Below are 27,753 nucleotides of genomic sequence, written 5' to 3'. Positions count from 1 at the left end.
TAGAGACTGGAAATGTTATTCAGAAAAACAGCAAACCAAGCCAAGAAATTACTTGTATAAAAAGTGATTTCCCCCCCCCCAGAAAATCTCCATGTTCAAAGAAATGGTGGTATTCCTTAAAATTTCCTAATTACATAGTTTATATACTTATTCATTTTCTTATGCCTAAAAATGTAGGTGCAGATTTTCAATGCATCCAAATATACGGAAAAACATCAAACAATTGCAATCAATACTAGAAGAAGACCCAATTCTTAGAGAGATCTTCCCAGAACCACTCATCCTAGCCTTTAAACAAGCGCTGAACCTTGCCAATCTCATCACCAGAAGCAAGCTTCCTATGGCCCAAAACACCGAATGGATCCAGACCTGGGACAAGAAATGTAAAACCTGTCAACGTATCTCCACCACCGCCAGAATAACTACGCCCCACAACAGAACCATCACCATTCCTGGATCTTATACCTGCGCCTTTGGAAATGTAATATATCCCAGCCAGTGCATCAAATGCCCTGATGGAAAATATGTTGGAGAAACCAAACAACTGCGCACCAGAATGAACACGCACTGAAAATCTATCAAAGACAAAAATACCCAATTACCTGTGAGTGCACACTTCTCACAGGACAATCGCTCTCTCTCCAATCTCTCAGTTCTAATCCTCAAAGGGATTTTACAAGACACCTTTCGTGGACGAGCCTACAAACTTCACTTCATAACTACGGGATACAAAAAATCATGGACCAACTATAGACATTGGGTTTATGGCACGTTATAACCTGCCTGCCATCCAATGACCCCAGGTAACCTTTCTATGTTTTACCAACTATATTATATCACCAGATCAATATTCCCACCTATCTGTCTCACCTCTTGTCTCCCATGGCCTCTGATCCTCACTGCCATACATTTGCATTTTCACAGACCTGCATTTTGCATACTGGCGTCTATTCTATCCAGGAGAAAACAAAACACCAGCAGGCTTTCCCTACACCTGAAGAAGCACGTTTGTGTCCAAAAGCTTACAAAGAACAATTTTTCTAACTATTCAGTTGGTCTAATAAAAGATATCACATCTACCCAAGGAACCTTGCCTGTCCACATATACATGCATTGGGCTTGCTCGCACACTGCCTATAATTTCACTAGTCATAGTGATTACACATGCACACACAATTTTGAACATTCACTTTTCCACACAGTCTTGTGTTGTAACTCAGTTGTACTAACACTTTTTTTTTTTTTGAGATTTAGTTACGTTGTGAAGATTAAACTATACAAATGGTAAACCAAAAAATAATGTCATGTATACTCCAGGACCTTCTAAATGCTTATGCTGCATTGAGGCAATGCAGTTCCTCTTTGTGGGTCAAGGCAGGATAAAACGGGCTAAGGAGGTCATCCACTCTACTGCATCGAACAGACATGCTCTGTAGGGGTCCATCTGCTACAGCAGACAGAGATTACGAGTGTTAATGCAGGGGTCAGTGGATCCACAAATACACAGCTTGAACACTCAATCTTCCCATCCATGGAGGGGAATAGCTGGAACCATGACTCTGAGGCTATAGAGGCCACTGTGAACAGGGGAACCAGAAGCATTCAATCCCCACTGTCCTTGGGAATCCAAGGAAGCAAGAGTTTGTTCCAAGACTTGGGCCTCAATAAATAGGTGATAGTTTCATACCGATACCCATCTCTACCCCAAACTCATTTTTTTTGTCTGAAGTCATTAGGCCTTTCTTATAGTTTAGGACAGGCACAATGGACATGTATATCCCCATGAATGTGCACATGCACCTGTGTGCTGAACAACTAATTTGCAGTATGGTGGGGTTTGGTTTTTTTTGTTTCTATCCGGAGATCTGGTGTCAAAAACAAAAAAAGATGCTGCTAAAAAAAGCAGTGCGATGCATGCAGCAGCAGCGTGCATCGCCAGAAACCGGAGCCTGGTCGGCCAGAGCCATGCTTTGGCTGCCGACCAGGTTTCGAGCCACTGGATCGGTTCCACTGCTGCCCTGGGAGGCCCCCGGGACCACAGGCGAAGCTGCTTTGGCTGGTGCCGGTCCCAGCCTCTCTTACCCCATCTGGGTCCTTTTGTTGCACGCTGAAGTCCACGTGCCTAGAGACAAATAGCAGCGGCACACACATGCTGCTGCAATTTGTCCCATGTGAAATGCATGCCCCTGCAAGTGCATGCTCATGGGGACGCACCCAACTAGGGTAAAATTAATAGCCCTAGGTCCTTCCTTTTGGGTGAACACCTCAGTGTCCCTGACATGCACTCTGTCCTCAAGGATCTCTGTTTGGGATGGACTACACAGAACCCATCAAATACATTTGAAAATGAAGAAAAGATCAATATAACTGAACCACATAACCTCAAATGTTTAGTCTTCAGCCTTGGCCACCCTGGCAGACTGCCTCGACCATCTTTGGCAGGCCAAAACCTTTTTGACTATGAAAGGGAAAATAAGAGCTTCACATCTTGAGCTGGCCTGTGTTTCAATTGCCCACCTCTCGAGCATTCTGCCTATCAGTCTTTCAGCCGCTCAAAACTAGGGTCCCCTCTTGGCTCTGTCAGCTTGTCCATTATAGCCCCCAGATGCTCTGATGTGGCCAGATGTCAACACGCTCATGGCCATGAAGGAATCCTTTGCTTTTCCATCTGAACAATAAGGCTTGTGCATGCAATAGTGTATTGTCTTAGGAAATGAATTAACCTTTATCCATGCTCTTTCTTCAGTGTCCTCTACAATTTCTAAAGCTTTTTCCATTAAAAATTCTTTCTCCTCTGCTGGGCAGGACTCATCTCCAATCTTAAACGTACAGGCATAGTATTCCCCATGCTTTCCATTCCTCCAAAATGCCACCATCTAACAAATACAATTTAGATAAATGACACTAGCCAGTCCATCACAGACAACTTGTCTCAACATCTGCTCAAAACCAGTGCTTAGAAAGTAATTCTTACATATGTACAGAACTTTCTCTACATTAACCCTCCAAAAATATTTTCTGAGTAAATGGAGGGTGTTTATCCAGCAAATACAGAGCACTGTCTATAAGCTAACGCAAATTTCTATTCCATTCCTAAATCTGCTACATGTTTGGGCGGCCTGGGCTAAGCCACTTAACTTGTATGAATCTCATTTTATCCACATGTTGAATGGGAATAATAATCCTTTGTGAAATGCTTTAAACTTTGTAGATTAAAAATGTTATGCACAAATGCAAATCAATGCTGTGAATAATAAGCAACAGAAAATGATAAACATCACCCCTCATAATCTTACTCTTCTTGAATATATCTCAGGAAAGCTTGTGAGTTGCTCAGAATGAAAAGAACTATGAGTGCATAATATTTTAAGTCTCATCAATCATGCGTTAAGTGGGTTTTTGCAAACAAGGGTTAGAGCATTATCAAAAACACATGGGGAGTCAATGCATAAAGCAGGGTGGCCTTGAGAGCCTTTCCAGGGTGCTATGGAGCACCACACAATCTTAGCCCTCTTAGGTGTGTAAAAACAATTCACAAGATAAACCCATCATCCAGGTTTATCTTAAACTGGTTTTGGCCATTTTGAAAGCAGTTTACATGCATTGAGCTACTGTTGTGTTACAGATTTGAACCAGTTGCTGATCATGTACACCTGTTTATGTCGAATTTCTGTCCCTCACATCCATATTTCAAATATTTAATTCAGAAGTAAATGCATAGTGGCTCACTTAAATCAAGTGATCCTGGAGATATTTTTGTCTGTGTTTTATCATCATATTAAATACTGCAAAGACTCTCCCTATGTGCCGTGCATCAGAAGCTTTTGGCATATTGATGTCAGGATTGGACCTGCCATTTCCAGGAGAAAAATGTAAATTAAAAAAAAATAGCAATGCTACCGATCTGGGTTTGTGTACTAAGTTTCTGCTGAGGTCCTTCTGCCCACTGTAGTATTTTCATGCACCTTTTGGTTTAGTTGAAATTACACAGTGAACCAAAAAATTTACGTTTCATTTTTATTTTTTAAAACCTGGATTATTAATACTCTTCTTTATCGAAATTTTTAACTGCAATGATTTAGTTAGGACACATGAATAGTTCTCCAAGGTGACCATGATGTCAATGTCCAGAAAAAGGTCATGCCATCTAGGATGAGAACGGCTTTCATCTACCCAACAGATCCTGTTTTTCCTAGCCATCAGACTCATTATTCACAAATCCACCCTTCTTGAACTCGCTGCAATTATGCTGTTGAAACCCGCTGCTCTGGCTTCCCCTCCGCCCATTTACTCTAAATGGGATTCATTTTTAATATCTACTGTAGAAGGCCAACTGGATACAAAGAAACCAAACCATTTCACTACTCATGCACTCTTATTCATAATATCACATCAAATTGCTGAAGTAGTACCATATGGCGCTTGAGCACCAAGCCAGAACAAGTTGTTCAGCTTGTCATAATCTGGAAAGCTGCATGAAACTTAAATAATTTCTCTATGAAGTGGAAGATCTTTGGGCTTAGTATAACTCATCAAAAATGGCTTCTGCATATCCCTCCTGTTATTCTCTATGTTTTCTTCTGATTTACATTCCATTTTTCAACACTTGCCATCAGTATAAGTGGATACTAGTAGCTGCAGGGCTGAAAGGCTGCTTAAAGCATCTTGCCCATAATTTCTCCTTGATCCTTCATCATCAAATTGAATGGAATAAACATCTCTCTGAATCATATATATGTATTTTACAAATAAAGTGCAGCCAGAAAAGTATCTGAAAAAAATATTTATGTCAAATCTCTCAGACTCGCACACTGACCTACCCGCAAAAGCCACATATTATGTTGTAACTTGTTCCCCCCTCCCCCCATACGAGAAACCACTGCAACCTTTAAAAAAAAAAAGTCACAGCTGTGATGTTTTAAGACTTTATGTCTCCCCTTTAAGAGAAGGAATGACTGTGGGATCCATGCGGATGTCCTGCCAAATCTTGAGGCTTTATTCCAAGTCTCATGATAGGTATGTTTCTTAAAGACCTGGCTCCCAGAGTCATGTGAATGCATGAGAATCTCAGCTTTTATCTTTTATTAACAGGAGTTTTTAGTTATCGTGGTATAGAAACATGATAGGAGAGCAGACTAATGGTTCAAAAACTAGACTGAAAGATAAACCAAGATGCATTATTTTTTAAAAAAAAATCTGTTGATTCTTAAGCCAACCTCATGTGTTTTGTGGACAGGTTCGACTCATGATTTTGAATGCTTGGGGACTGGAGATGCAGATAATACTCCATTCCAGGGTGCAGACAGAAGTAAGCTGGTATATGTTAGTGGGGAGATTATCTTATGGATGTAGGGCAGCAGGAAAAACAAATTGGGACACGAATGTTGGCAGGAACATAAAATGGGGGAAAGGGGCAAGAAGAAAGTCTAGATGAAACATAGGACATGAAAGAAGATACAGGATGAGATCACATAGGCTGGAGGAGAGTTATGGAAGAGAGGGGACATCTGGACTGGATGCAGAAAAACACTGCAAATATCAATATGTTAGACTGGCTGAACAGGATGATTGCTTTAGCAACTGCCTGTTTAACCATTTGAAGAACAGAGAGATTAGCATTGAGCCATGTGCTCACATGCATTAGCTTTGAGCCATTAGCACTGAGCCATGCATTCGCACACATATTCAGACCCAGGGTATGAACCCCAGTAGATACAAGCTGAAATCATTTCCAAGAACTGATCCTGAAAACCATGATGCTAGCTGGCATGGGTGCATTGGAGAACCGTACTGCACAACTTGTTGCTTGGGAAAAATAAAAAAACAGGTTGTGACGGATGTACATGGGCCTGCAGTGGCTGAAAGGATTGGGTTGTCAGCCAACTTGAGGAGGACAAAGGCAGATAAGTACCTGAGCCAGAGAAGGATCCAGATCAGAGGCCGAAGCTGCACGAGAAGGTCAGAACTAGAGCATCCAAATCAAAATCCTAGTCAAAAAACAGGATCCACATCCATAGTGCAGGCAGTGCCAGAAGTCAGGAGCTAAGGAATTCAGGACATCAAGCAGGGTAAGCAGGAGCCAGCTGGAGGGGGATCAGGTACAGCTGCTGCAGGTTGTGAGGTGTTGAGAAGCCAAAGCCCAACTGAGAGGCCTGCATTTAAATACAAGGTTCAGCCTACTCTGCAGCTAATGAGCTTGACCCAGCTGGTGCCACTCAGAAACCAGGTGGCCTTGATGAAGGTGCAGATTGTCTTCTAACAGTGGTCAGCAATACCAAGTTCCCTGAAACCATCTTCATTTTCATAATTAGTTCTTCAACCCACGGTCGAGTCAGGGCTCATTGTGTAGTATAAGAAAGACCCATGCAGACCTATTCTGTCTACTTCAAGGCCTCACCCTCAGGGTCTTTTAGTCTTCCTGTTGACTTCAATGGACATTAGATTAGGCACAGTTTACAGTTCTGAGCAAAAATTCATTTGTGAAGAAGTTACCTAGATGCAATTGCTCCTATTTCTAACTACCTGGGGGAGGGGCGGAGGGAGGGGAGAAGGTACTAATTTGCAACTTATCTCTGGAATAAGTGGAAAAGAGCCCTCATGCATGGGAGAAAGATGGAAATTGTTTTGCCTGTGGTTTTCCTGGAGGTAAGAGAGCACAGCCAAAGACATATGGAAAATGTCTAAAATAAATAAGTGAAATGAACTGATCCCCTCTCCCTTGATGACGCAAGTGACTTGAAAATAACAGATATTTTCAAAGAGAAATGAGTGTATTTATAACGAATTGCTGGAAAGCAGCAGCTAGACATCACTATCATATAGATACAGAATTGCAGGGAGGGGGAGGTGCAGGAGGGGAGGAGAAAGCAATGTGAAATCATTTGCTGGGGAAAAGATGGAATCTGATGGCAGTGAAATAAGAAGGACCCAAGGCTTTTGTTTAAATCATTTGATTTTTGCTCAAAGCTCTGCCCATCCTCCCAACCTGCTTCACTTGGGAGCTCTGGCAGCGCTCTCCTGCCAATGTTGTGTTTAATTCTAGCTCCATGAACCATCTTAACCGTGCTGACATTCCCACATTCCCCACCCTCCTCCCAAGCTCTATGGACTTGCCATTTCTACAGCCTCTGCATACTGATTCGAGTCAGTCAGGACCAAAGGGATTTAAGCAGCCGAGGAAACCAATGTGCCGGCACTGAGTGGGGTTTTCTTGTTCTCTGCTCTGTGTTAGCACTTTTAAGAAGCTCGTGCTTGAATCCTTTCTCTCTCCTGTTGCATGATGCAGGATGTACCGAAGCGCCAAATCAACTCCATGACCACCTTGGATGAAGGTGCTGAAGGAGTGTAATTGCAGTTGGGAGGTAGGGAAGCCCCTACCCCTGGGTTTCACTGTTTTATTTGTGGACATACGTGGGCTATTTTCATTTTCTAAAAAGGCCTTTTGAACTGCTTCAAACCTGTAACAGTAAAAAAATACCAAGAAAAGCTGGTCCCATATTTTTAAATACTAACGGCCACTTTCCTCTCTCCAAAAATAAGGGAAACGGATGGAAAAGATGGCTGTAAGTCCCATAGGGTCAGATTTTTTTTTTAAAGGTATTTAGGCATCTAGGGGATTTGCAAAAGCTGTTAAATCCCATTGATCTCAATGGGAGACAGGAACCTTGGTGATTTTGAAAATGCTTTTTTGATAAACTGACCCATGCACACAAGGAAAGCTATGTCCTAAAACCATAAGACCAGTCCTCAGTAACATTGCTCTCCCTCATCTCCACTGCACACATGCTGAAGTAAACTTACTACCTTGTGCTAATCCTATACTGCCAGTGCATGGGGACATAGTCCACCCACCAACAGCTGGCTCCCCTCAAGACATCCAGTATGGTCCACCCTTTCAAAACCTTTTGACTTGTCTTTACTCAATGGCCCAAAAACGGGCAGCACAAGCACCAATCAATCACTGCAGCATCTCTGACCCTACAGTCAGTCAACAAGGATTTAATTGGCCACGCCGTTATTTGCACTTATCAACCGTTTTCAAACTGGACGGGCTCATTGTGCCTCAAACCTATACCAATGGGGCCGTAATGATAACAAATGCCTTTGTGGACAGGTTCAAACCATGTCCCACATTGCTGATTTGTGTCCATTTACTATGCTACCTGGTGGCCTTCAAGCTCTTCATACGGGTGACGACACCGCTTTAAGATGGCTGAACCAATATGTCAAAACCACACATGCTAAATAAATAAGGAGTGCTATACTGGGCCAGTTCAATAGGCTATCCACTCCAGCAGCCTGTTTCTGACAGTGGTAGGAGTGGAAGCCCTTGAGGCAGAGCACTGAATCGGGTAAATCTTGAGTGATCCATCCCCTGCTCATTAACCTCCCAGGCATTCACCATCCACCATGTCAGCAAAGGATCCACATTGAGCTCTGCCTCTTGTAGTCTGCCTAGCAGACCGCAAGATCTGAGCACCTCAGAAGTGTTAATGTATTTATTTCCACTTTACAGATAGGAAAAAGTGACTTACTGGGCCAGGAAGAGAGTGGGAACAAGGACTTGAACCCACATTTCTGAAAACCTGGGTGAATAACCTAAACATAGTACCATCCTTCCCTATGTTCTCCAACCTGACCCCAACATCCCTGCCCATGTTTTGTACTAAAGGCAGTATCTCCAGAAGTTATTGTAAAAGTATAAATAATAATAGAGGAGAAAATATTTGGCTGTTTTAAGGTGTGTGGTTATACATTTATCATTGACATAACTTCAAGCCAACATTAAGAAAAGTCCATATAAATAAATTAAGTCCTTAATGACTTGCATATCTCGAGGGTCTTTGTCCCACTGAGTTTACCAGCATCAGAAATGTGGTGGTATCATATATTTTTAATAATTTGCTTAAAGTCCCTTTCCCAGAAGAGAAAAAAGTGAAATAAGAAATCTGTTGAGTATAATTAGCAGCTCCCTTTGATGAATCCGATCCAACATTACCACCTTTCTGAGAACAGTTTGCTGCTTGAGAAATGGTTTTGATGTTGCCAACACAGGAAGGACTTTAGTCAGGATCACAATGGAGAAGATGAATTGCAAGTGAGAATGCTCATTAAATTGGCACAGAAAACACTCTCAAATCTTGATTAACTCCTTGAAGGCCATGAGCATATTTGTGCTGCAAAGGGAAGTAAAGTTTCCTGTACTTTAGTCTGAGATTATGCCTCTGAGCATTTATGCCGTTCCATCAACAACATACTCACTCTGTGCTCTGCACTTATGAATACCCACTATCCAATTAACATCCCATTAAGCTGCACACCTGCAGTGACTTTATCCCTTGACCACTGTATAGTAGCTCTTAACTCCATAATACTTTGGCATTATTATGTTAGACCATGATGGTCTGGTCCAAAGCTCCCCAAAGTCAATGGGGGCTCATGAGGCTTTGGAGCAGAGCAAAAGGCTCAGTATACACATAAGAGCGATGCAATAGCTGCTCTTCGAGGCAGACAAGAGGAAGGAGAGTATCGGGAACCCTGTGTGGAAACAGTGAATGCTGTGAGCAGATACAAGGCCACGGTGAAAAGAAATGAGAGGCTATAAGAGAGTTATGTGGGTTATACAGTTTCTAGAGAAGCGTATTGAAGCCTATACATATAAATATTGCCCGGTAGGGCTGTGCGAAGCTTTGGTCCCTGATTCGATTCAGCGGCTGAATCTCCAAATCTAAATTGAATCAAGAGACCCTTTAATCTCTCCAAATCGAATTGGAGAGATTCAGAAAGATTTGGTGATTCGGACATAGACACAGCTTTAAATGTTTTTTCTACATACCTCAAGGTGGCGGGTGGCTGGTGAATGCTGAGATGGTGGGGCGGATGGAGCGTCCTACAGGAGCTCAGGGGGCTCCCCAGCACGCTTGGCAGCAGACCTGGAAGTGGACCAGAAGCACTTCCAGTCCACTTCTGGGTCTGGTAGGCAGTGTGCTGGGTGACCTCCCTGCACCCACTGGCTTGGTGATTGATGTTTGGGGGGGGCACCCGGGGTGCCCCAGGGCTGATCGCCAAGCCAGGAGGGTGCAGGGGGGCTCCCCTGCATGCTCCCTGGCAGACCCAGAAGTCCGGTCCACTTCCAGGTTTGCCGCTGAGCACATAGGGGCTCTCCCCTGCTCCTGTGGGATGCTCTATCCTCCCCAGCATCACAGCATTTACGAGCTGCGCCTGGTACCTCGAGGTATGTAGAAAAAATATTTAAAGCTGTGTCTATTAGGGGTGTACAAAGTGGGCCCTATTCGATTTGTATTTAGATTCAGCCCGAATCAGGGACAGTGATTTGATTCGTTGATTCAGATTACTGTCCCTGATTCAATTTGGCAGAATCTGAATCTGAAGATTTGATGCTGATTTGGAGAATCAGTGATTTGGCCATAGACACAGCTTTAAAAGTTTTTCCTACGTACCTTGAAGTAGCAGGCGCGGCTCGTGATCGCTGCGATGCTGGGGCGCATGGAGCCTCCCACAGGAGTGCAGGGAGACCCCAAGTGCCCCCACAGATCCAGGAGGCACCAGTCACCAAGCCGGGGAGGTACAGGGGCCCCCCAGCACGCTCCCCAGAAGACCTGGAAGTGGACCAGAGGTGCTTCCTGTCCACTTCTGCGTCTGCTGCTGAGCACGCTGGGGAGCCCCCTGAGCTTCTGTGGGACACTCCATGTGCCCCAGCATTGCAGCATTCACAAGCTGCCTGCTACTGAGAGGTATGTAGAAAAAACATTTAAAGCTGTCTCTATGTCTGAATCTCCGAATCTTTCTGAATCTCTTTGAATCAATTCAGAGGGTTCCAATTCGATTTGGAGAGATTAAAGCGTCCTCTGATTTGATTCAGATTTGGAGATTTAAGTACTAAATTGGGCCGAATCTCCACTGAATCAAATCATGGACTCAAGCTTCACACAGCCCTAGCGTCTCTGGCTGAATCACTGATTCTCCGAATCAGCATCAAATCTTCAGATTCAGATTCGGCCGAATTGAATTGGGGACAGTGATCCAAATCAACGAATTGAATCACTGTCCCCGATTCGGGCCGAATCCAAATTGAATACAGCCTGTTTCGCACATCCCTGTTGCCCAGTCTGTTTCAAGTAAGCTGGCATGGTCATATGCTGAGAAATGAGATGGCATAATATTGACATCCTAACTTGCCTTTAGATTTAAGTCTTGCATTTCAGTTGGAAAGTAAGATGTAAGAGGCTTGAAATCAGTGTGACTCCTTCTCTAATTACTGATTAATCAAGAGCTAAGGTTGCTTAAATAAAGAATCATGGGGAGAAGGAGGAAGTCTCATTAGGAGCAAGAAGTAAAAAAAATAGGGACATTTTAACAACTAGACAGATAGAGAAGGAGAGGGAAGCAGCTGATTTCCTAATAGCATGCTATATTCTAATGTTAAATTTTGTATTCATGTCTAATCAAAAAATGATAAGAAAATGTTCTCTCTAATACCTGAAGATACTGAGAGATGCAATTCAAAAGGAATAATGGAGAATTTTTTTTCTTGTAATAACTTCAGAAATACTTATATATAGTGCCAGTCTGTCCTTTACAGGCTTAAAAGGCCTACCAGCTATTTCATAAATTTTGAATGGCCTTTTTTCTCTCTAACGTGTGGAAAACTGCACCATAAACATAATGCTGGGTGCAAAATACTTAGTAAACCTAGATGGCTATGATAATGCTTTCTCTGCTATTTAAATTCCTCTCTAACGGGGACTTCCCTGGAAAAAACAGATGCTACCCAAATGTCCTTTTTGCCATGAGGCTGAATCTGAATGCTTTTGTGCAATAGTTTTTTTTCACAGACACATTACAGAGTGTATTTTCCCTCACTGAAGGAAAGCTGCCACCTTACTTCTCAATTCTTTGCTGTCAAACGCGTAAATAACTATTATAGGCAGCTGTAAATGATTTATGTTCTGATGATGTCTGATTCTTCTACCCTACAAACGATTTTTTGTTAGAGACTGCTGAACACTATTTACTAGTAGGTAAATTGTATCATCTTTTCACTGTAAATCACAATGTAAGTTGGCCAACCAGAGTTTTTCCCAACTAGAGGAATTCCCACAGCAAGGCCAGGTGGGTCCAACAACTGTTTCGTCTGTCATTCACTTTCAGCATGGTAAGTTTTCTAGTTTCTCCTAAATTCTTTCCTTGACCCTCCTAACAAGCTCTTCCTCCAACAATATTGTAACAATTACTGTCAATCCTGAAGAGCCAATGATATCGCTGGAAGTATTGCCTTTTACCTGCAAAACTTCCAGAAGGGCCTTGGAAATAAAGATACCTGGCCATATTCCTGGGCGTGAGGCCCCATATAAGTCTTATCCAAGAGACGGACACTCAAGTGAATTGGTGTTGTAGGTCTTAAAGTAGCCCAACTGTAAATGCCATTTGAAGCTTGTGCCATTTCATCTTGTATTGTGCCACTTCACCCAAATCAGCCAGTTCAATGGGAAAATTACTTACTGGTTTGGGGAATGCAGGGAAGGGAAGAGGAAAGGAGTGGGAATCTGTCCTTGTGTTCTGATCTTCTCAGAGATGCAATGCTACGTTTTGCATCTCAGGAACAAACAATGAGGCTGTACAGTGCGTCTTCCTGTTGTTTTTTTTTTAATCACCCCACATCTTATGAAAATAAATTTAACTTCTTTGCTTAAATTAAACGTTACAGCTCATGAAGCCTTGAAGCACAAATCAAACAAATAAGTCAATTGCAAAACAGTCTGAAAGGACCATAAAACCGAGTACAGATGCAAATTCATCTTCAGGCCATTTAATGTTTTGATTAAAAAATGGAGATCAAGAGTAAAAAAGAAAAAGATTCTCTTTTAAATAGCTAAAGCAGTTAGTGATTGGAAACAGTTACAGAGATGCCTGCTAGCACTGCCGTAGTTAAAGGACTGTCAGTATTTCCTTTATAAATCCTTAGAAGTCTCCAATTCCGCCATAAATACTTATGGCAGGTTGAAACCCAGAACACAATGGTCTCTTTCCAAGTCAGAATTCTTCAAATGTTCTTCTTTTCCTTCTTTCACTTAAACATATATTTTTTCTACAATGAGTTCTAACGATTATTAGTCCAATACAGGGACTGAATATCCTTTTCAAAGGAAAGTAACTAGCAATTGAAGTTTAAAATGTGCATCCCACACATGTATATGAATTTCTACTGTGAAAGCAGCACTGGGGGTCTATAATGATTTCATGTGCTTTATAATGAGCAATTCGATAGAGTTAACAATAATACCTAGGTTTTCATACCGCACTTTTCAGTCATGGATCTCAAAGAGTCTTTCAAGTGAGGTCACTGTTCTTTAATGATGATGAGAAAGCTGAGACACTGAGCTGGTCCAGAGTCAGCCAGCAAAGGGACCAACTTTCTGAATCCCACTCAGGTGTTCAATGCCACATGGTTTAGTATGCCTGGAAATGAGCCAGAGGAGCCAGACTGGTGAGAGGGATCTCAGAACTGTAGAAGAACAAGAAACTAGACTGGGTAAGTGGAAGGAGTGCCGTGCTGCTGGTTTATTATTAGAAGAGATGTATGTTTATCATACAGCAACCACCTCAGCAGAACTTCTATCCTTCGCCATAGAAAATTATGGTTGGAAGGGACCTCAGGAGGTCACCTAGTCCAACCCCCTGCTCCAAGCAGGACCAGCCCCAACTAGATCATCCAAGCCAAGGCTTTGTTGAGCCTGGCCTTTAGAACCTCCAAGGATGGAGATTCCACTGTTGGCACTGGATTTATGACCCAGATACCTTGTTCCAGGCAGACCCAAACACTCAAACTGACCACAATTTCTCCATTCAATAACTGGCAAATTTTACTGATACACAGTGATAGCACATAAGAATAATGCAAACAACTCTATATCTACCAGTTCTAGAGTTGTCATCAGAGGGAAGGTATGTCTAGCCAGGACGTGAGCTTCACCCTGAGGTTCTCTCTTCAATGTCAGATGTCAGCAGCCTTGAGGTTGGAGGCAGAGACTCACCCCCTCCCTTCCCCATGGGGTGGCTGATGTAGGCGGTGGTGCGCCCTCTGTCCATGGTGGCCTTCTCAGGGACTCTTTGCTGCTCTGAAATCCCTCCTTTTGTATTCTCTCTCTTCTTTGATGCCTTTGTCTCTGGGCATCGTTGATTGGTTTCCCTGTGGTTGTCATACCGCCCACATTCTGTCCTGTCAGCATATTCCTTTGTTCCAACAAACCCATCACATGCACACATCCTAATTTGGTTGTTTACTGGCTTCTCCTAATTTGGTCCATCTATGAAAACCGGAAATCCCACGGGCTCTGCAATTGAGCACTGTGACCTGGCCAACGGAGCAGAGTCCCTTATCTCATGTTATGGAACAGTGTGGTACATGTCTTCACTTTCCCAACCTGTGTGTCTGCCTGCTTCAGACACAGTGGGCGCTGAAGGAAACTGTGTCACAAACGGGCTTTTAGAAACCAATTAACCCATGCTGTTGCCATGGACTATTGTTCTAATGCATGCTACTTTACCTACAGGCCAATTCCCAAAAGCAAATATCATTTTCTAGCCATCACCACCACCTCTCTAGGTAACCTGTTCCAGTGCTTCATCACCCTCCTAGTGAGGAAGGTTTTCCTCATATCTAACCTAAACCTCCCTTGCTGCAACTTGAGCCCATTGCTCTTTATTCTGTCATCTGTCACCACTGAGAAGAATCTAGCTTTAAAGTGAACAGAGGCAGACAATCCAAACCTGTGGTCTCCCTTCAGCCCCAAGAGGCTCTATTCTTTTCACTCAGGATCACAGCCTTTCCTCTCTCACCCTTTTTCCTCTTTCCTTTTTCACCTACGGTCATAGCTTGCTCATCCCTCCTTCACATGGGATTCCTAGCCTCAGCAGGGACAAGACTTTATTTGCCTTGCCCTCTAGCCTTCTTATTGCCCCTTAGGCTAGAAGTTAAGATGTCTCAGCCTAGGCCTTTTCACTGGCAGCTGTTACCTTTTCATGAAGGATGCTCCCACTCTTAGATCCGCTTGCCCTATCAGATGGTCATATGCCATGTCATATGCCATGCTCACCTCTCATAGGGAAGAGGGCAATGTACGTCTCTAAATCTCAGACAATCCCCATCCCATTGCCCTATATTCTCATCTCCTCTCCCCCACCCCCCTCTTCCCATGGACGGCTGGCTCATCCTGAACAGTTTTGCAAAGATCCTCAGAAATGGGTGACCTGTCACAAACTTCAAAACTTACACAAACCAAGCACTAGTTCCAATAGGTTTTAATACACCACCATGAACAACTTTACCTTTCCCAGCTTTGTGGTAATGATTTTTTTTCTGTCCTGTCCTCCGATTTTTTGAGTCCACTTGAAATGAAACTATAGGCACTTGCAAAAGTAAGAGCGCTTTTGTGTTACATGGGTAAAACTCACACTACACATGTGAATGCCTGAAATACATGCACAAGAAAAACATGTGTCCCATTTTGCACAAAATAGAGGACATACTCACAGAAATCTCAGTCCTGCCCAGTGCTGCACACTTTACCCTTAATCTCCTGTAGCATGGATACACATTTTTAAATTTCAGCCCCAGAGAAGTTCTGTTGGCGTAACTACGACTATTTAAGGGCTGAAAGTTAAGCGTGGGCTTAACTGCTTTGCCAAATCTGAGTGAAAATATTCAGTATGGTGCAGGATCAAACCCAAATTGTCTTGAGCCTGGCCAAAAACATATCCCGTAATGCTGTCTGAATTGTTTTTTGCAGTTGCCTAATTATTCACATAAAAAAAAATTCCTCCTTAATTGGAGGAAATTAACAACAAATACCAAATGTCATAAAAGTTATGATCAGCTGTCCTGTAGGAGCTCTCATCAAGAACAATTTGCAGAGAGATGGGTTTTTTAAAATCAAACCAAGACAAATGCTAGACAGCCGCACTTCACTGCCCCATGCTGTAGTCACATGGTTTATGAACCTCAACCAGCCTGTTAGGAATGGTTGCAAATGATTTAGGCAGCAACATCTTCATCACGGAAAATCTCAGCTGCTATAAATAAAACGATTAACTGCAGTAGTGAAAGCTTAAAATTAACCCAAGAGTAAATTCTCTGAATCTTAAAAGCTGACATCTGAAATTCCAGGGTGCTGGACTTAATTCTTTAGCAGTGCAGATTAAAAAGACGAAACAGAAGTAATAAAGAAAAAAAATGGGTGGGCTTTTCTGCTGTCCCTAAGTTGCACGGACCTAAGAGGATGCACCTCAGAAACAGTTTTTCCGCCAAGGCTATAGCTGCACCGTTATTCAGCAAATCCAAACTCACACCCACCTGGTTCCACTGTTTCCACCTCAAGGCAGCAAAGACACCCAGTCCCACAATAACCCATTACTACTGTGAGTGATGGGTATTAAGCAATGAATTATTCTGACAAAGGGGCAGATTTAGCCCTCTGTGTCAGGCTGCATCCCTGCCTTCTTTTTCTTTGGTGAGGAACCAGCAAACAATTTTTTTGTCTTATCAAATTAACCTACTGTCTCTGTGTAGACATTGACTTCACACATTTTAAATAGCTTTTATGAGCAGTGCACATCAGCACCACAGATGCCTTCATATCTCTGCCTCTGCGCATGATGACAGATGTACTGAATGATTATTAGACTTGTGTCGCTTTCTTTAGAGGACGGGGGATGTAATGATATGTTGCAGCATGTGCAATGGGCTACTGCAGCCAGATACTCATTGGAGTGATTGATCATCTCTTTGCAATATGCCTGGTATGTGATGTGTAAGGGGGTGGGGGGAGGTTCCGGTATTTATCTTTCAGGTCCTCCAACTTTTTCATCTTTCAGGGTGAACTCAGCCAGAACTGAATCCCAAAGGCAGGGAGTGGATGAGAGGGTGGGTGAATCAATTCAGAACCTCGACTGAATGGGACTGGGGTTCTCAGTTGCTGATCAAGCTAGGTGGCACGTCTCATCGAGGGACCTGACATCCAGGGGTTGCCACCTCTGTGCAGGCCTAGCAGTCAGCCTCAAAACTGAATGTAATCATCATAAATGCATCAGGTAGACTGGCAAGTGCTTAACGAAAAACACCCCCATTTTGATGTTCAGTTGTGATACAGTAAACTAAAGACAGGATGGGAGCCAATAACTCACGAGTTCGAATCCTGGCTTTAGGAACAGCTTTTGCAGCAGTGTTTAACAAAAAATGCCACCTTCCAGACTCAGTTTCCTCATTTGCAAAACAAGGAAACTAATTCTCATGGACTGAGCCAAGCTGCAAAGATCAGCTCAGGACCAGAACACAAAGAGCGATGCCATGGCTCCAGCTTTAAACGTTTTCTCATCTTTTTTCAGCCAGCAGCAGTGAGCACTGTGGTCACAGCATGCTGACTTGTCCCCCACTCCCACTGATCCTTGACAAGCGTTTTAAAAATGAAATTCTCAGTGGCTTACCCCTTCCCCATGTGGCATTGGTGAAATTTGGGCTCACGTTTTGCATTTGATTTTGCGGCACATATATTAGCACTTGCACAGCCCAGATTTGCATTAACAAATGAGATAATTATCCATGCCAATTGATATGTATGTGCCTATCGGCCGGTTGCAGGCACAAAAATATGCAAATGCAAATGTTGTAAGCAAAACTTATCCTGTAAATTATGGAGGCTGGACCATTATTTGCCACCAGACAAAACCACTTTCTATTGCATTTGATAGTATAAAATGAACATGTAATACAATATAATGTAACAGAATATAAAAATACAGAGGATTTGTTTGAGATTAAAGCATGTGAAAACTATCACAAATAAATGCAAAATTCTTAAAATTTAACCCTGGGATTTTTTTTGCCATGAACCTAAAACCTGCTTTTATTTAAATCAGGGAGTTTTAGCACTGAAGTGAATGGGGTAGAGTTAAGCCAAAGCTGCATGTTTTTGAAAAGTCCATCTATTATGTTTTGTGGCAAATTCAAAACTGCTCCGTTATCATGCCACTTTTTCCATGAACCTGGGACCATTTTTATGCAATTCATGGCGAAGTGATGTGACATTTCACGGTTTCTTATATTTTTCAGCCATGTTACCATTTCCAGAACAATTTGGACAATAGCAAAATATCAAGGCCACCGTTTTAAGCTCTCTCAGATATTGCCAGTTGTGTCCGATGTATATTTATGCAGTACTGAATAGACTGAGGTCCTGACCTGAACTGGGCATTCCTCAGTTCTAATTTAATAAACGGCAAATCGTGGGCAAAATGAAATTTGAAATCAAACACAGCTAAATATGGAACCGCAACTCGTTGATCTCTTTTCCAAACTTAGATTTGGAGACATAAATACAGATCTTGCATTTATTCCTGCTAAAGGATTATACCATTTCATTCTGCACTTCTGGAAAATGCAGGGCACAGGCAGGATTTAGTGCCTTGATTTCTGCTGCGAGACTTATGTCACTAGAAAAGCATTTGTGCTCTTGGGAATCAAAGTGAAATTCACCCATTTGTGGCAGGTGTTTTAAGCACTCAGCCTAACAATCTACCCACGCATGGTACTACAGCAATTCAATGACTAAATTAAATCTCTGAATATTAAATTAATGATGGAAATCTAAAATATTAATATATTCTAATTGAATATTCTCCAATAAATTATCTAGGCATTCTCAGCAATTTGATTTTACTTTCATTTCTTAAGGAACTTTCGGCTGCATAAATACAGCTATTAAAGCAATTCAAAAAGGGAACATTTTCTGCTCAGACAAGAGAAGTCTAAACACAAAGAGTCTAAAAATTTCTTTCATATGATTGATTAAATCATAGAGCCCAAGACAGCTGAATCATTAAATGACTGCTTTCTTCCAGTCCCTCTGGCTTTAGCAAGGACAATATAAATTCCCCCTGGGTCTGAATACAAGGAAATACAATATGTATAATTACAGCATAGGCTTGAATGCTGTTGTAGGAGAATTTCAAATGGAGCATTTGTGCTGTAGCTGCACTTTTCAATCCATACTGCTGTGTGAATGCCCATGGAGCACCGGCCTTCTGCTGTTTTTAGGGCCAGATTCCCAGGTGGCATACCTGGCTGTAGCCCCGCCAGCTTCAGCGCGCTGAATTTCCGTCAGGATCTGGCCCGATACTTTTGCAAAATGATAGCAGAGTTAAGCTGACATCGAGTCTTCACGTTGCAAAACGACAGGGGAGTTAAATTGACATCTAGTCTCCACACTCCAGGGGGAATGCAAAGGGGGGAACGTATTGTAGCTCCACGACTACACGTTAGGATGCATATTTAGGAGCCTGATTGTGTATAAGCAGTTTAGCATGGGTGTATCAACAGAACAGCAATGGGCTGAATCACTTTGCTTTCTTTAGTCACTCGGGGTCCTGATAAAACACACACGGCACGAGCCCACACTGCCCTGGGGGCTTTGGCTTGGTCCCTGTGCTCCCCCAAACCGAGCCCTGCTGTGCTTCATCTCCTCCTGCACAGACTTTGGCCCGGATCATGTCTTGGAGAAGCAGCCCTGAGCTGTTAGGATTGTAGACGCTCCCGACAGCAGCTCGGAGAGGCACTGTGGCTCAGGAAGGTGCTGTGATGCTTCTCGTCCATACCTGCTGCGTCAGACTTTTGTTAGCAACGTACACTTCCCGCCACGTGCGGCCAAGCTGTGCGGTGCGTGGGGTGGAAAAAAAAACCTGCCTGATCTCCTCCCATTCAGTCCACCTTAACTCTTTTCTCACTCAGGACACGTTCAGGAACATATCTATTTGATCTGGAGCAAGCTGTCTGCCTCTGAACAGTGACCAGAGCGCAGAATTCATGACTCCTGGTGGATGACAGCCCAGAAAAACGGTGATAGTTTTGGGATATGATGCGAGGGCTGGATCGATATTTTTCCTGGTTGGTTAATGCACACACGCAGTACTGGGTCTACTTTTGATCAAGACGACCAATGCTTCTCAAGGAAAGCAGGGTGTGATGTCCCTTTGAGAAGCACTTGCTAGGTCTCTACTCAGCAAACCTTCTCTTAGCCGAAGACAAATGCCATCTGTTGTTTTTCTATCTCGTAGCTAAAAGTTAATGGATTCTGAGCTGTCGATGCCACAGCAGTAAGCAGTGCGGGTTGTATAGAAAGTATCAGGGACTCTATGCAATAAAAAACTACTTTGCAAGCGCCTGTTGGGTGCCAAGTGAAACACTCACAGAAGAAAAATAAAATAATATTGAAGTGGATGGCCTAACCTTGAATGGTTCTTGTGTACGGTGTACTTGTTTTGCATTTAGTAGTATCTAGAGGCAGCCTAAAGCCTAAGGGCTCCTACAGACATGCGGGAAGCCTGCTCTGGCGTGTGTGTTGGAGCGGACTCGATTAATCGGGTCCACTGGAGCACAGAAATTGCTGTGGCAGTCTTCTGTGTCATGTGTATTGGTGTCCCCGCATTGGAAAAATGATGTTGGGGAGGTTTGAAATGAAACACGTTAGTTCAAAGTGCCCTGCTGCCATTTTTTCAGAGCAGGGACGCACAGGGATGCTGATACATGTGACACATGGGTGCTTTTAATTGGCACAGCTTGCTAATTAAAGCACCCGGCACCATGTCCTGGAGCACACGTAAAAATGCCCTAAGCTTCTTGGAGGATCAACCCAGAACAAGAAAGTGTTTCGGGTGTCAGGCACGATGCAGATACTTCTATGCCAAGGCTCTGCTGCTGGCAGCGGAGGTAAGAGAGACTGAGATCAAGAGAGCCTCCTCCTCCTATCACATAAATTCCCAGCTGTAATTTTGGCTTGTTTGGGCTCCTTGCAGCTCATATTTCCTTCTGAAGAGGTGAACTGTCCTGAGAAAAAATAGCAGCAGGACCGAGGGTGTGCAGAGCTGGGTATTAATATCTCTGTAGGTGTATGCAGTTCAGCTGGGCTGCAGGACCTTCCAGCTAAATTTTACTCTCATGCGTTAGGAAATAATATTTTATTGAAGATAACACACGGTTTTTTTTCTACAGGCCTCATTCAGTGCACAGGATGGACGGTGCTCAGTCAGCAAGGCAACCACACATGTGCTCTGCCGTACCTTTCTGCAGAGCACCCACCTGGTCTTCAGAACAGAGTTTTCGTCTTTTCTTTTTATAAGGTTTTTCTATGGTCTTCATCCCCGCAGTATGACTACCTAACAGAAAACTAATTAATGTACCCTCCTCACAACACTTCTGCGTCATAGGGGAGCATTATCCCTATTATGAGGTTGAAGGAGCAGGCAGAGAGATCCAAGCCAAAATTTTCACAAATAGGCATGTAAAAATAAATAGGCAGATGCTGACAAGGGACTGATCAAACATAAATGAAAGGTAATAAAAGCTGGCTGAGCTAGATGAGTTAACCGTTGTACAGAAACTTGTGTTTAACTTAAACATGTCCTCCAAAATGCCAGCATGTACAGCTTTCAATCTTGATTTGAAATTATTGAGATGGAGAATTCATCCCTTCCCCTTCCAATGGTTAATCACCATCGCTGTTAAAAACGCGTGCCTTCCCTCATTTGAATTCTTCTGGCTTCAGCTTCCAGTCACCAGTTCATGTTATACCTTTCTCTGATAGATTAAAAAACCGGCATTTTTGTACCCAGCATTTTCTCCCCGTGAAGGCACTTATACACGGTAATCAAGTCACCTCTCAATCTTCTTTCTGATAAGCTAAACAGATTTAGCTTTCTAAATCTTTCACTATAAAGCATTCTCTCCAGTCCTCTAATAAATTCTGCAGTTTCCTTCTGTACCCTAGACAATTTTTCAGCGTCCTTTAAAATGCGGGCATCTAAAACGTAATGGTAGCAGGGATTTTAACCCACAGAAATGAATACATAAATAAGATGTTGACTCCAGAACTGGATACAGTATTCCATCGAATGTCATAGATCGATATAAAAATCCCATCCCTACTCTGACTTGCTACCCCTCTCTTTAGATGTCCAGGGATCCCCTGAGCCCTTTCGGTCACTGCCCTTTACTGTTTGAGCTCCTTCTCCGCTATGATGCCTAACTTCTCTGCAGAATCACCGCTTTCCAGGGCATGGACCCCCTCTCTACAGGCAGACGCTGCATTCATTGCTCCTAAATCTCAACCTCCGCATTTATCTGCATCAAAACGAATTTTTGGAACGGGCCAAATTTAACAAGTCATCCCGATGACTCCGAATGACTGCCCAGTCCAGTTATTATTGAGCACTTCCCCAGACTTCTTGCCATCTACAGTTTTCATCAACGGTGATTTTATATTTGTGCCCAGATGGTTCACGATCGTGTTGAGCAGCATCAGAGCTAGCACCGGTCCCTATGGAAACCCCCATTTGAGGACGATTCCTCCTAACAACTGTTGTGTTTGCTAGTTCCTAATCCGTTCGACACACACTTTATCAATATTGTACACTATTTTCAAAAAAGGATGCCACACAGTTCTAAGTCCGACTCCTGACTTAAGTCTAAATACGCTGTATCTACTCACTCATCTGCCCCAACCAAGTCTGCAATCTCACCCCAGAATGAAATCAGGTTTGATTAACAAAGCCATGCTGACTGGCGTCAACGATATTCCTGTCTTTTAATTCTTTATTAAATGAATCTCGCCTCCCCCTTCCCATTATTTTGTGCAGCGCTGATGTCAGGCCACAGTTACCTGAAGTCGCGCTGCTCAAAACGGTTTAACTCTGGTACAGCAGCAGCACTATTTCCAATCTCCTGGATTTTCACCAGCATTCAAGATTTACGTGGCCAGAAATGTCCTCAGTCAGCAATTTTGGGACTATCAGGCACAGGTTATCAGGACCCAGTGATTTGAAAATGTTTATCATGAGTAGATGTTTTTCTGCGTAACCTCCTTTTCAGTGACTCATGGATAAGACGACATACAAAAAAACTCTTGGTTCCAAAACAACACCTTTTATTAAATCAACTGGGAAACAGATAATGGGTAAGAAGGTACTTTGCCATTCCCATGCGATATGGGTAATAAAAGACCAGATGACACCCCCACCATGATCGAACCTACATACTTTTTGCCTCGGAGCACTTTCACTTCCTCCCGTGCCCTTCCTTTCTATTTAAGCCCTTCTCCCACAGTCCATTCAAAGCCTCTGATAAAGCAGGCTGCTGTGGTGGCATAACTCGGGTGGGGCAACAGGGGCAGCTGCCCTGGGCACCCACTTGGGGCAGGGAGAAGGGAACAGAAAACAAGTATCTGCCACTGCAGCTGCACAATCGTGCCGGTGGCATGGCAGGAGCCAGAAGTCACCACTGCCCGTGTCATAGCCAGGGCTGGATTAACCCCTTAGTGGGCCCTAGGCATTAGGGCCCCTACTTTTTCACTCAATAATTAAAATATGACAAATAAGCACAACTGGGCCCCTTCTTCACTTAGGGCCCTAGGCATGTGCCTAGTTTGCCTATGCATTAATCCGCCCCTGGTCATGGCTGTACCACCTTTTTCCTGCATTGTTGCACCTGTGGGCTGTTGCCTGTGAAAGCTCAGGTTTCTCTGAACCAGTTAGTCTCCAAGGTGTACCCACCCTACCTTCTGTCTGGCTTTAGACTGACATGGCTGACCACCTCCTTTCATGTGGGCGGGAGAATGACCTCTCAGAATCAGGGTTTTCCCTGTTGGCCTATTGTGTGAGAGCCTGTGTCCGAGACCTGCATTCAGGTCTCTTGGTGAGAACTGGATGCTGGTCTTGCCTGGAGCTGTATTTTGCACAACTAACAAATGATACGGGCTTGAACTTTGAATTGGTTGTGATCTGTAAGTACTTACACAAGGAGAATATATTTGACATTATAGGGCTCCATGAGCTAGCAAATTGAGGAATAATAAGATCTAAGGCTGGAAGCTGAAATTCAAAACCATCAAATTGGAAAGAAGATGCAGCTTAAACACCGAGGGTATTTAACCACTGGAACAGATTACCAAGAAAAGTGGCAAACTCATTGTCACTTGGAGTTGCTAAATGAAGACTGGATGGCTTTCAAACAAGTGAACTCCACTTCGACAACCGGTTATTGGATTTGATAATGTTCAGTGATGTAAAATGGAAAAAGAGTGCCCTGTATTGCAGGAATTACCTGTTGAAATTCTATGGGCTATGAAGAAGTCTAATCCATTTTAAATGTGGGTGCGCTTCTCGCACATGCGTGTATGTGTGCATGCATACATGCACACGCATCCGGCGCGAGATGAACAAACTCCATTGTTTTACACCACACGAGGAAATGGCCCACAATTTGTATTTGCACTGGTGATGTTTCCCTAGCAGCAAACCCAAATAGAAATTTCCTTTTCTCTTTTTTTGTATTCTCCTCTCTTTAGTTAGACTGGTTGACGCATAAGAACAGACATAATGTTCTTTGAAAGAAAAAAACCCTGTAATTAACGGAGGATTTTTTGGCAGGAATAACATTGTGGCTTCTTTCTCCTCTTCATTTTTTTTTTTAACTTTTTCATTTAACATATTTTATCAGAATGAAATGCTTTAACGAGCAAAGAATTACGGCTGATCCCAGCTCAACCAGATAGGACTGCATTTCGAGCTATGTGGCTCCCATCAAGCTGCATTCACCTTTGCTATGATTTAAACTTCATTCAGGCACAGCCTTGCTAAAAATACTGACAAGTAACTAATCAACTTCCATAAAATGGAATTTTTCCCTTCACAATAGAAAGCAGGAGTAGGAGGGAACCCAAAAGATTTGCCTATGCATTTCAAATTAGTCTGACCTATAAAAACGCAAACAGCAAGTAGTGGGATAAAAATGTACTTCTAGTGATTCTTTTTTTTTTTTTGGTAGATGTTCAGGTTTTCATGCTGTTCCATACTTCATCCTGGATATACAGGGACCATTCACAGATATCATAATGTATGGACTTCTTTTCATTACCTACACCACCATCTACAATGCACGCTCTTCAGCGCTCTCTGGACCAAAGGAAAGTTCAGAGTCTAGGAACTATCGTTAGCTCGGAAAGCTTTACAAAGCCTACGAGAGAAAAATCCTGTGACACTGCCTCCTTTCACACAAATGGGTTCAAGGTCTCACCTTTACATGTGCTATTTTTGCTCTAGTGTGTGAAACAGATAGAAGAAAAAAAATCCAACTCCTAATGAGCATTCGAAAATCAGACCAGAACTTTTCACCTGTGATCTGGTCATCCATGCTCTGGTCATGCTGATCTGGTCACCTACACGTATTAGCAAAACACCCCAGGGCAATCTGAAGTTTATGGGGGCTGAAATCAGTGCACGGTTCTGGTCTTTAAAAACACAGATTCATCGTATTCTGCCTAGTTTAAGAACAAAGTCTAGTTAGTGAACTTATAACTTGTGCCAGAGCTCACCCAAACCCCACTGACTGGCACTACCAAATGGGCCAGTGCACCCAGCGAAAACCAAAAATAGCTAAGACGAGCCAAAAACATCAGGCCTTCTTGTTTAATGCTGCTCATGTATGGCTTCCCCCTCCATTAAATCATGTCCTGGGCTTTATGAGAAAAAAGAAACCCACCACATTTTAAACCATGGCTAAATGTTATACCGGCTATACAAGAGATCCTGAAAACATATTGGGGGCTATTTCTGTGATTTGGTAGGAGTCTGTCTGTTGGCATTGTCCAGCTGGTTTCTTCAAGGTTGGTGGTAGTTTAAGGAATGGCTGTCCAGCTTCAAAGCAGCCAGGGGCCACACTAGAGAGGACCGTGTGCTGTGCAGGCTGTGCTAGGGTGAGCCATGAGTTCCCAAGCTCCCAGCACCACACTCCATGCCTGCATGGCCCCAGACTCATCATCCTCTCCCTGTGCTCTCCATGGTCCTGCCCCCTGGAGCAGCTGGAGGAGGATGGGGGAGCTCTGAAACCCTGGTTGCCGAAATAGCCGGAGAGAAGAAGCAACAGCTGAGCAGGAGCTTGGGGGCCACGACTGAACCCCTTGTAGGCCCCATGCACCCCACGGGGTACTAGTTGGACAGCCCTGATTTAAGGTATGAAGAGTGAGTCCTCTGTATATAAAAGAAAACAAGCGCTACATTCACAAACACGGAAATATTCACTTTCTGGATTTCTCCAGTCTCCTTTCCACACCACGAGGACAAGCGTTTCAGTGATGTTAGCCGCTGTAAAGTGGGACGTTAGCAGTAATCATGTTAATATCTGCTGAAGTTGAATAAGAAGGGGTCAAGTCATCCAGTCGTCGCTCAAGCAAAACTCGCGCAGAAGTCGATGTAAAGCATTTCACTTGGCAATTAGCCTGCTCATTCTGTAACACTTATTTCCTGGACTTCAGGAAAAAACCCAAACGATCCCTTTGGTTCAATTAATTGTTTCAGTTACTGAGTCATTCTCCTCTTAACACATTTGAGTGACTCAACTAAAGATCAATATGGCACAGCATTAAAGGACCAGGCTGTTCTGAAATTGTATAGTACTGTGCTTTCCCCACTTATGTACCTCAGCAGTGGACAGGCACAATTTGGTCCTTAATCCTGTGTTGCATTTCATGGACCCAATTTTCAGAAACTGAAGCCTGAGATCTAATTCACATGTTCACTGAATACCATCACACGTGCGTGCTGCTAACCATATGCTTCCCTAGTATTTTTCATATCACAGGAACTCCAAATGCAATAGAAACTCCTTTTTAAAAAAACAACAAACAACTAGGCACCAGGTTAACTGAGTTCTAATATTTTATCCCACATCATCTCTGCACCGTCTGCCACAACGTTGTTCCAACAACCCAACTGGACCCAACACATTCTGAGTTGAAGAGGTCCTCTCCATTACAGATATTGCATGAGTTGTTATCAAGTTTCCACATGCTTTTGTGGTGTTTAGCAAATTACTCTTTCCTTCCAGGTATTACATGTGCAGCAAAGTATCAGTTAATCAGTGTGGAACATGTAATGATGGCAATTCATTTTAATCTAGGAAAGGCCTCAGTAAGCATTGTTTCAGGAAGAGCAGGGTGACTTTCTTGACAAGGGAAGCAAATCACGCACCATCACTTTTTCCAAATTCTGAAATTTTGCAATTATGTCTCAATTGTCTTCAAAAGGAAGAATTAAATCCTATCAGTGAGTCTTCATTCCTTTTTTTTTTAAAATACAGGTGGCTTTCTTCTACCACTCCATAAACAAAAATCATAGCACTAAATACATCTCAATAGGTTTCTATTTTGCTACATTTATCTATGGTAATCTAATCAATACAATGCATCAGTCATGTAGTCCCTTCTTTTTTGTCATCTAAATGTCATCACTGTATACCATCAGGCTAAAGCTGATCTCTAAAATCATCTTAGCAATATGTGTAGTGGGGGGTGGAGGGGCATAGATGTTAGGGTCGGAAGGGACCTCAATAGATCATCGAGTCTGGCCCCCTGCATAGGCAGGAGAGAGTGCTGGGTCTAGATGACCCCAGCATGTTAATGAAGGATTCATTTCATTTAGATTTCCATGTTGATGCCCTACTCAGGTATCCAAAAATGCATCCGCATCCTGACTCCGATCATTGAGGAAGGATGTTAAGGATCATAGGAAAGTCGGGTTGGAAAGGACCTCACAAAGTCATCAAGTCCAGCCTTCTCAAGGCAGGACTATCCCTGACCAAATCATCCCAGCCGAGCATGTGTCTAACCTGCTTGTGAATGTTTCCAAGGATGG

General features: G+C 43.1%; 1 protein-coding gene across 1 annotated transcript in view; it reads right to left on the bottom strand.

Annotated features, from left to right (window-relative positions):
• The window catches only part of CDH4 (cadherin 4), a 759,836-nt gene that overhangs the window by 190,976 nt on the left and 541,107 nt on the right, over positions 1–27,753 (bottom strand). The gene's annotated exons all lie outside the window — the stretch shown is intronic.

The sequence above is a fragment of the Alligator sinensis genome, unplaced genomic scaffold (genome assembly GCF_000455745.1).
Source record: "Alligator sinensis unplaced genomic scaffold, ASM45574v1 scaffold1046_1, whole genome shotgun sequence".
NCBI classification, from domain to species: Eukaryota; Metazoa; Chordata; order Crocodylia; family Alligatoridae; genus Alligator; species Alligator sinensis.
The sequence above is the reverse complement of the archived record's forward strand: the minus strand, read 5'-3'. Positions and strand labels throughout refer to the sequence as shown.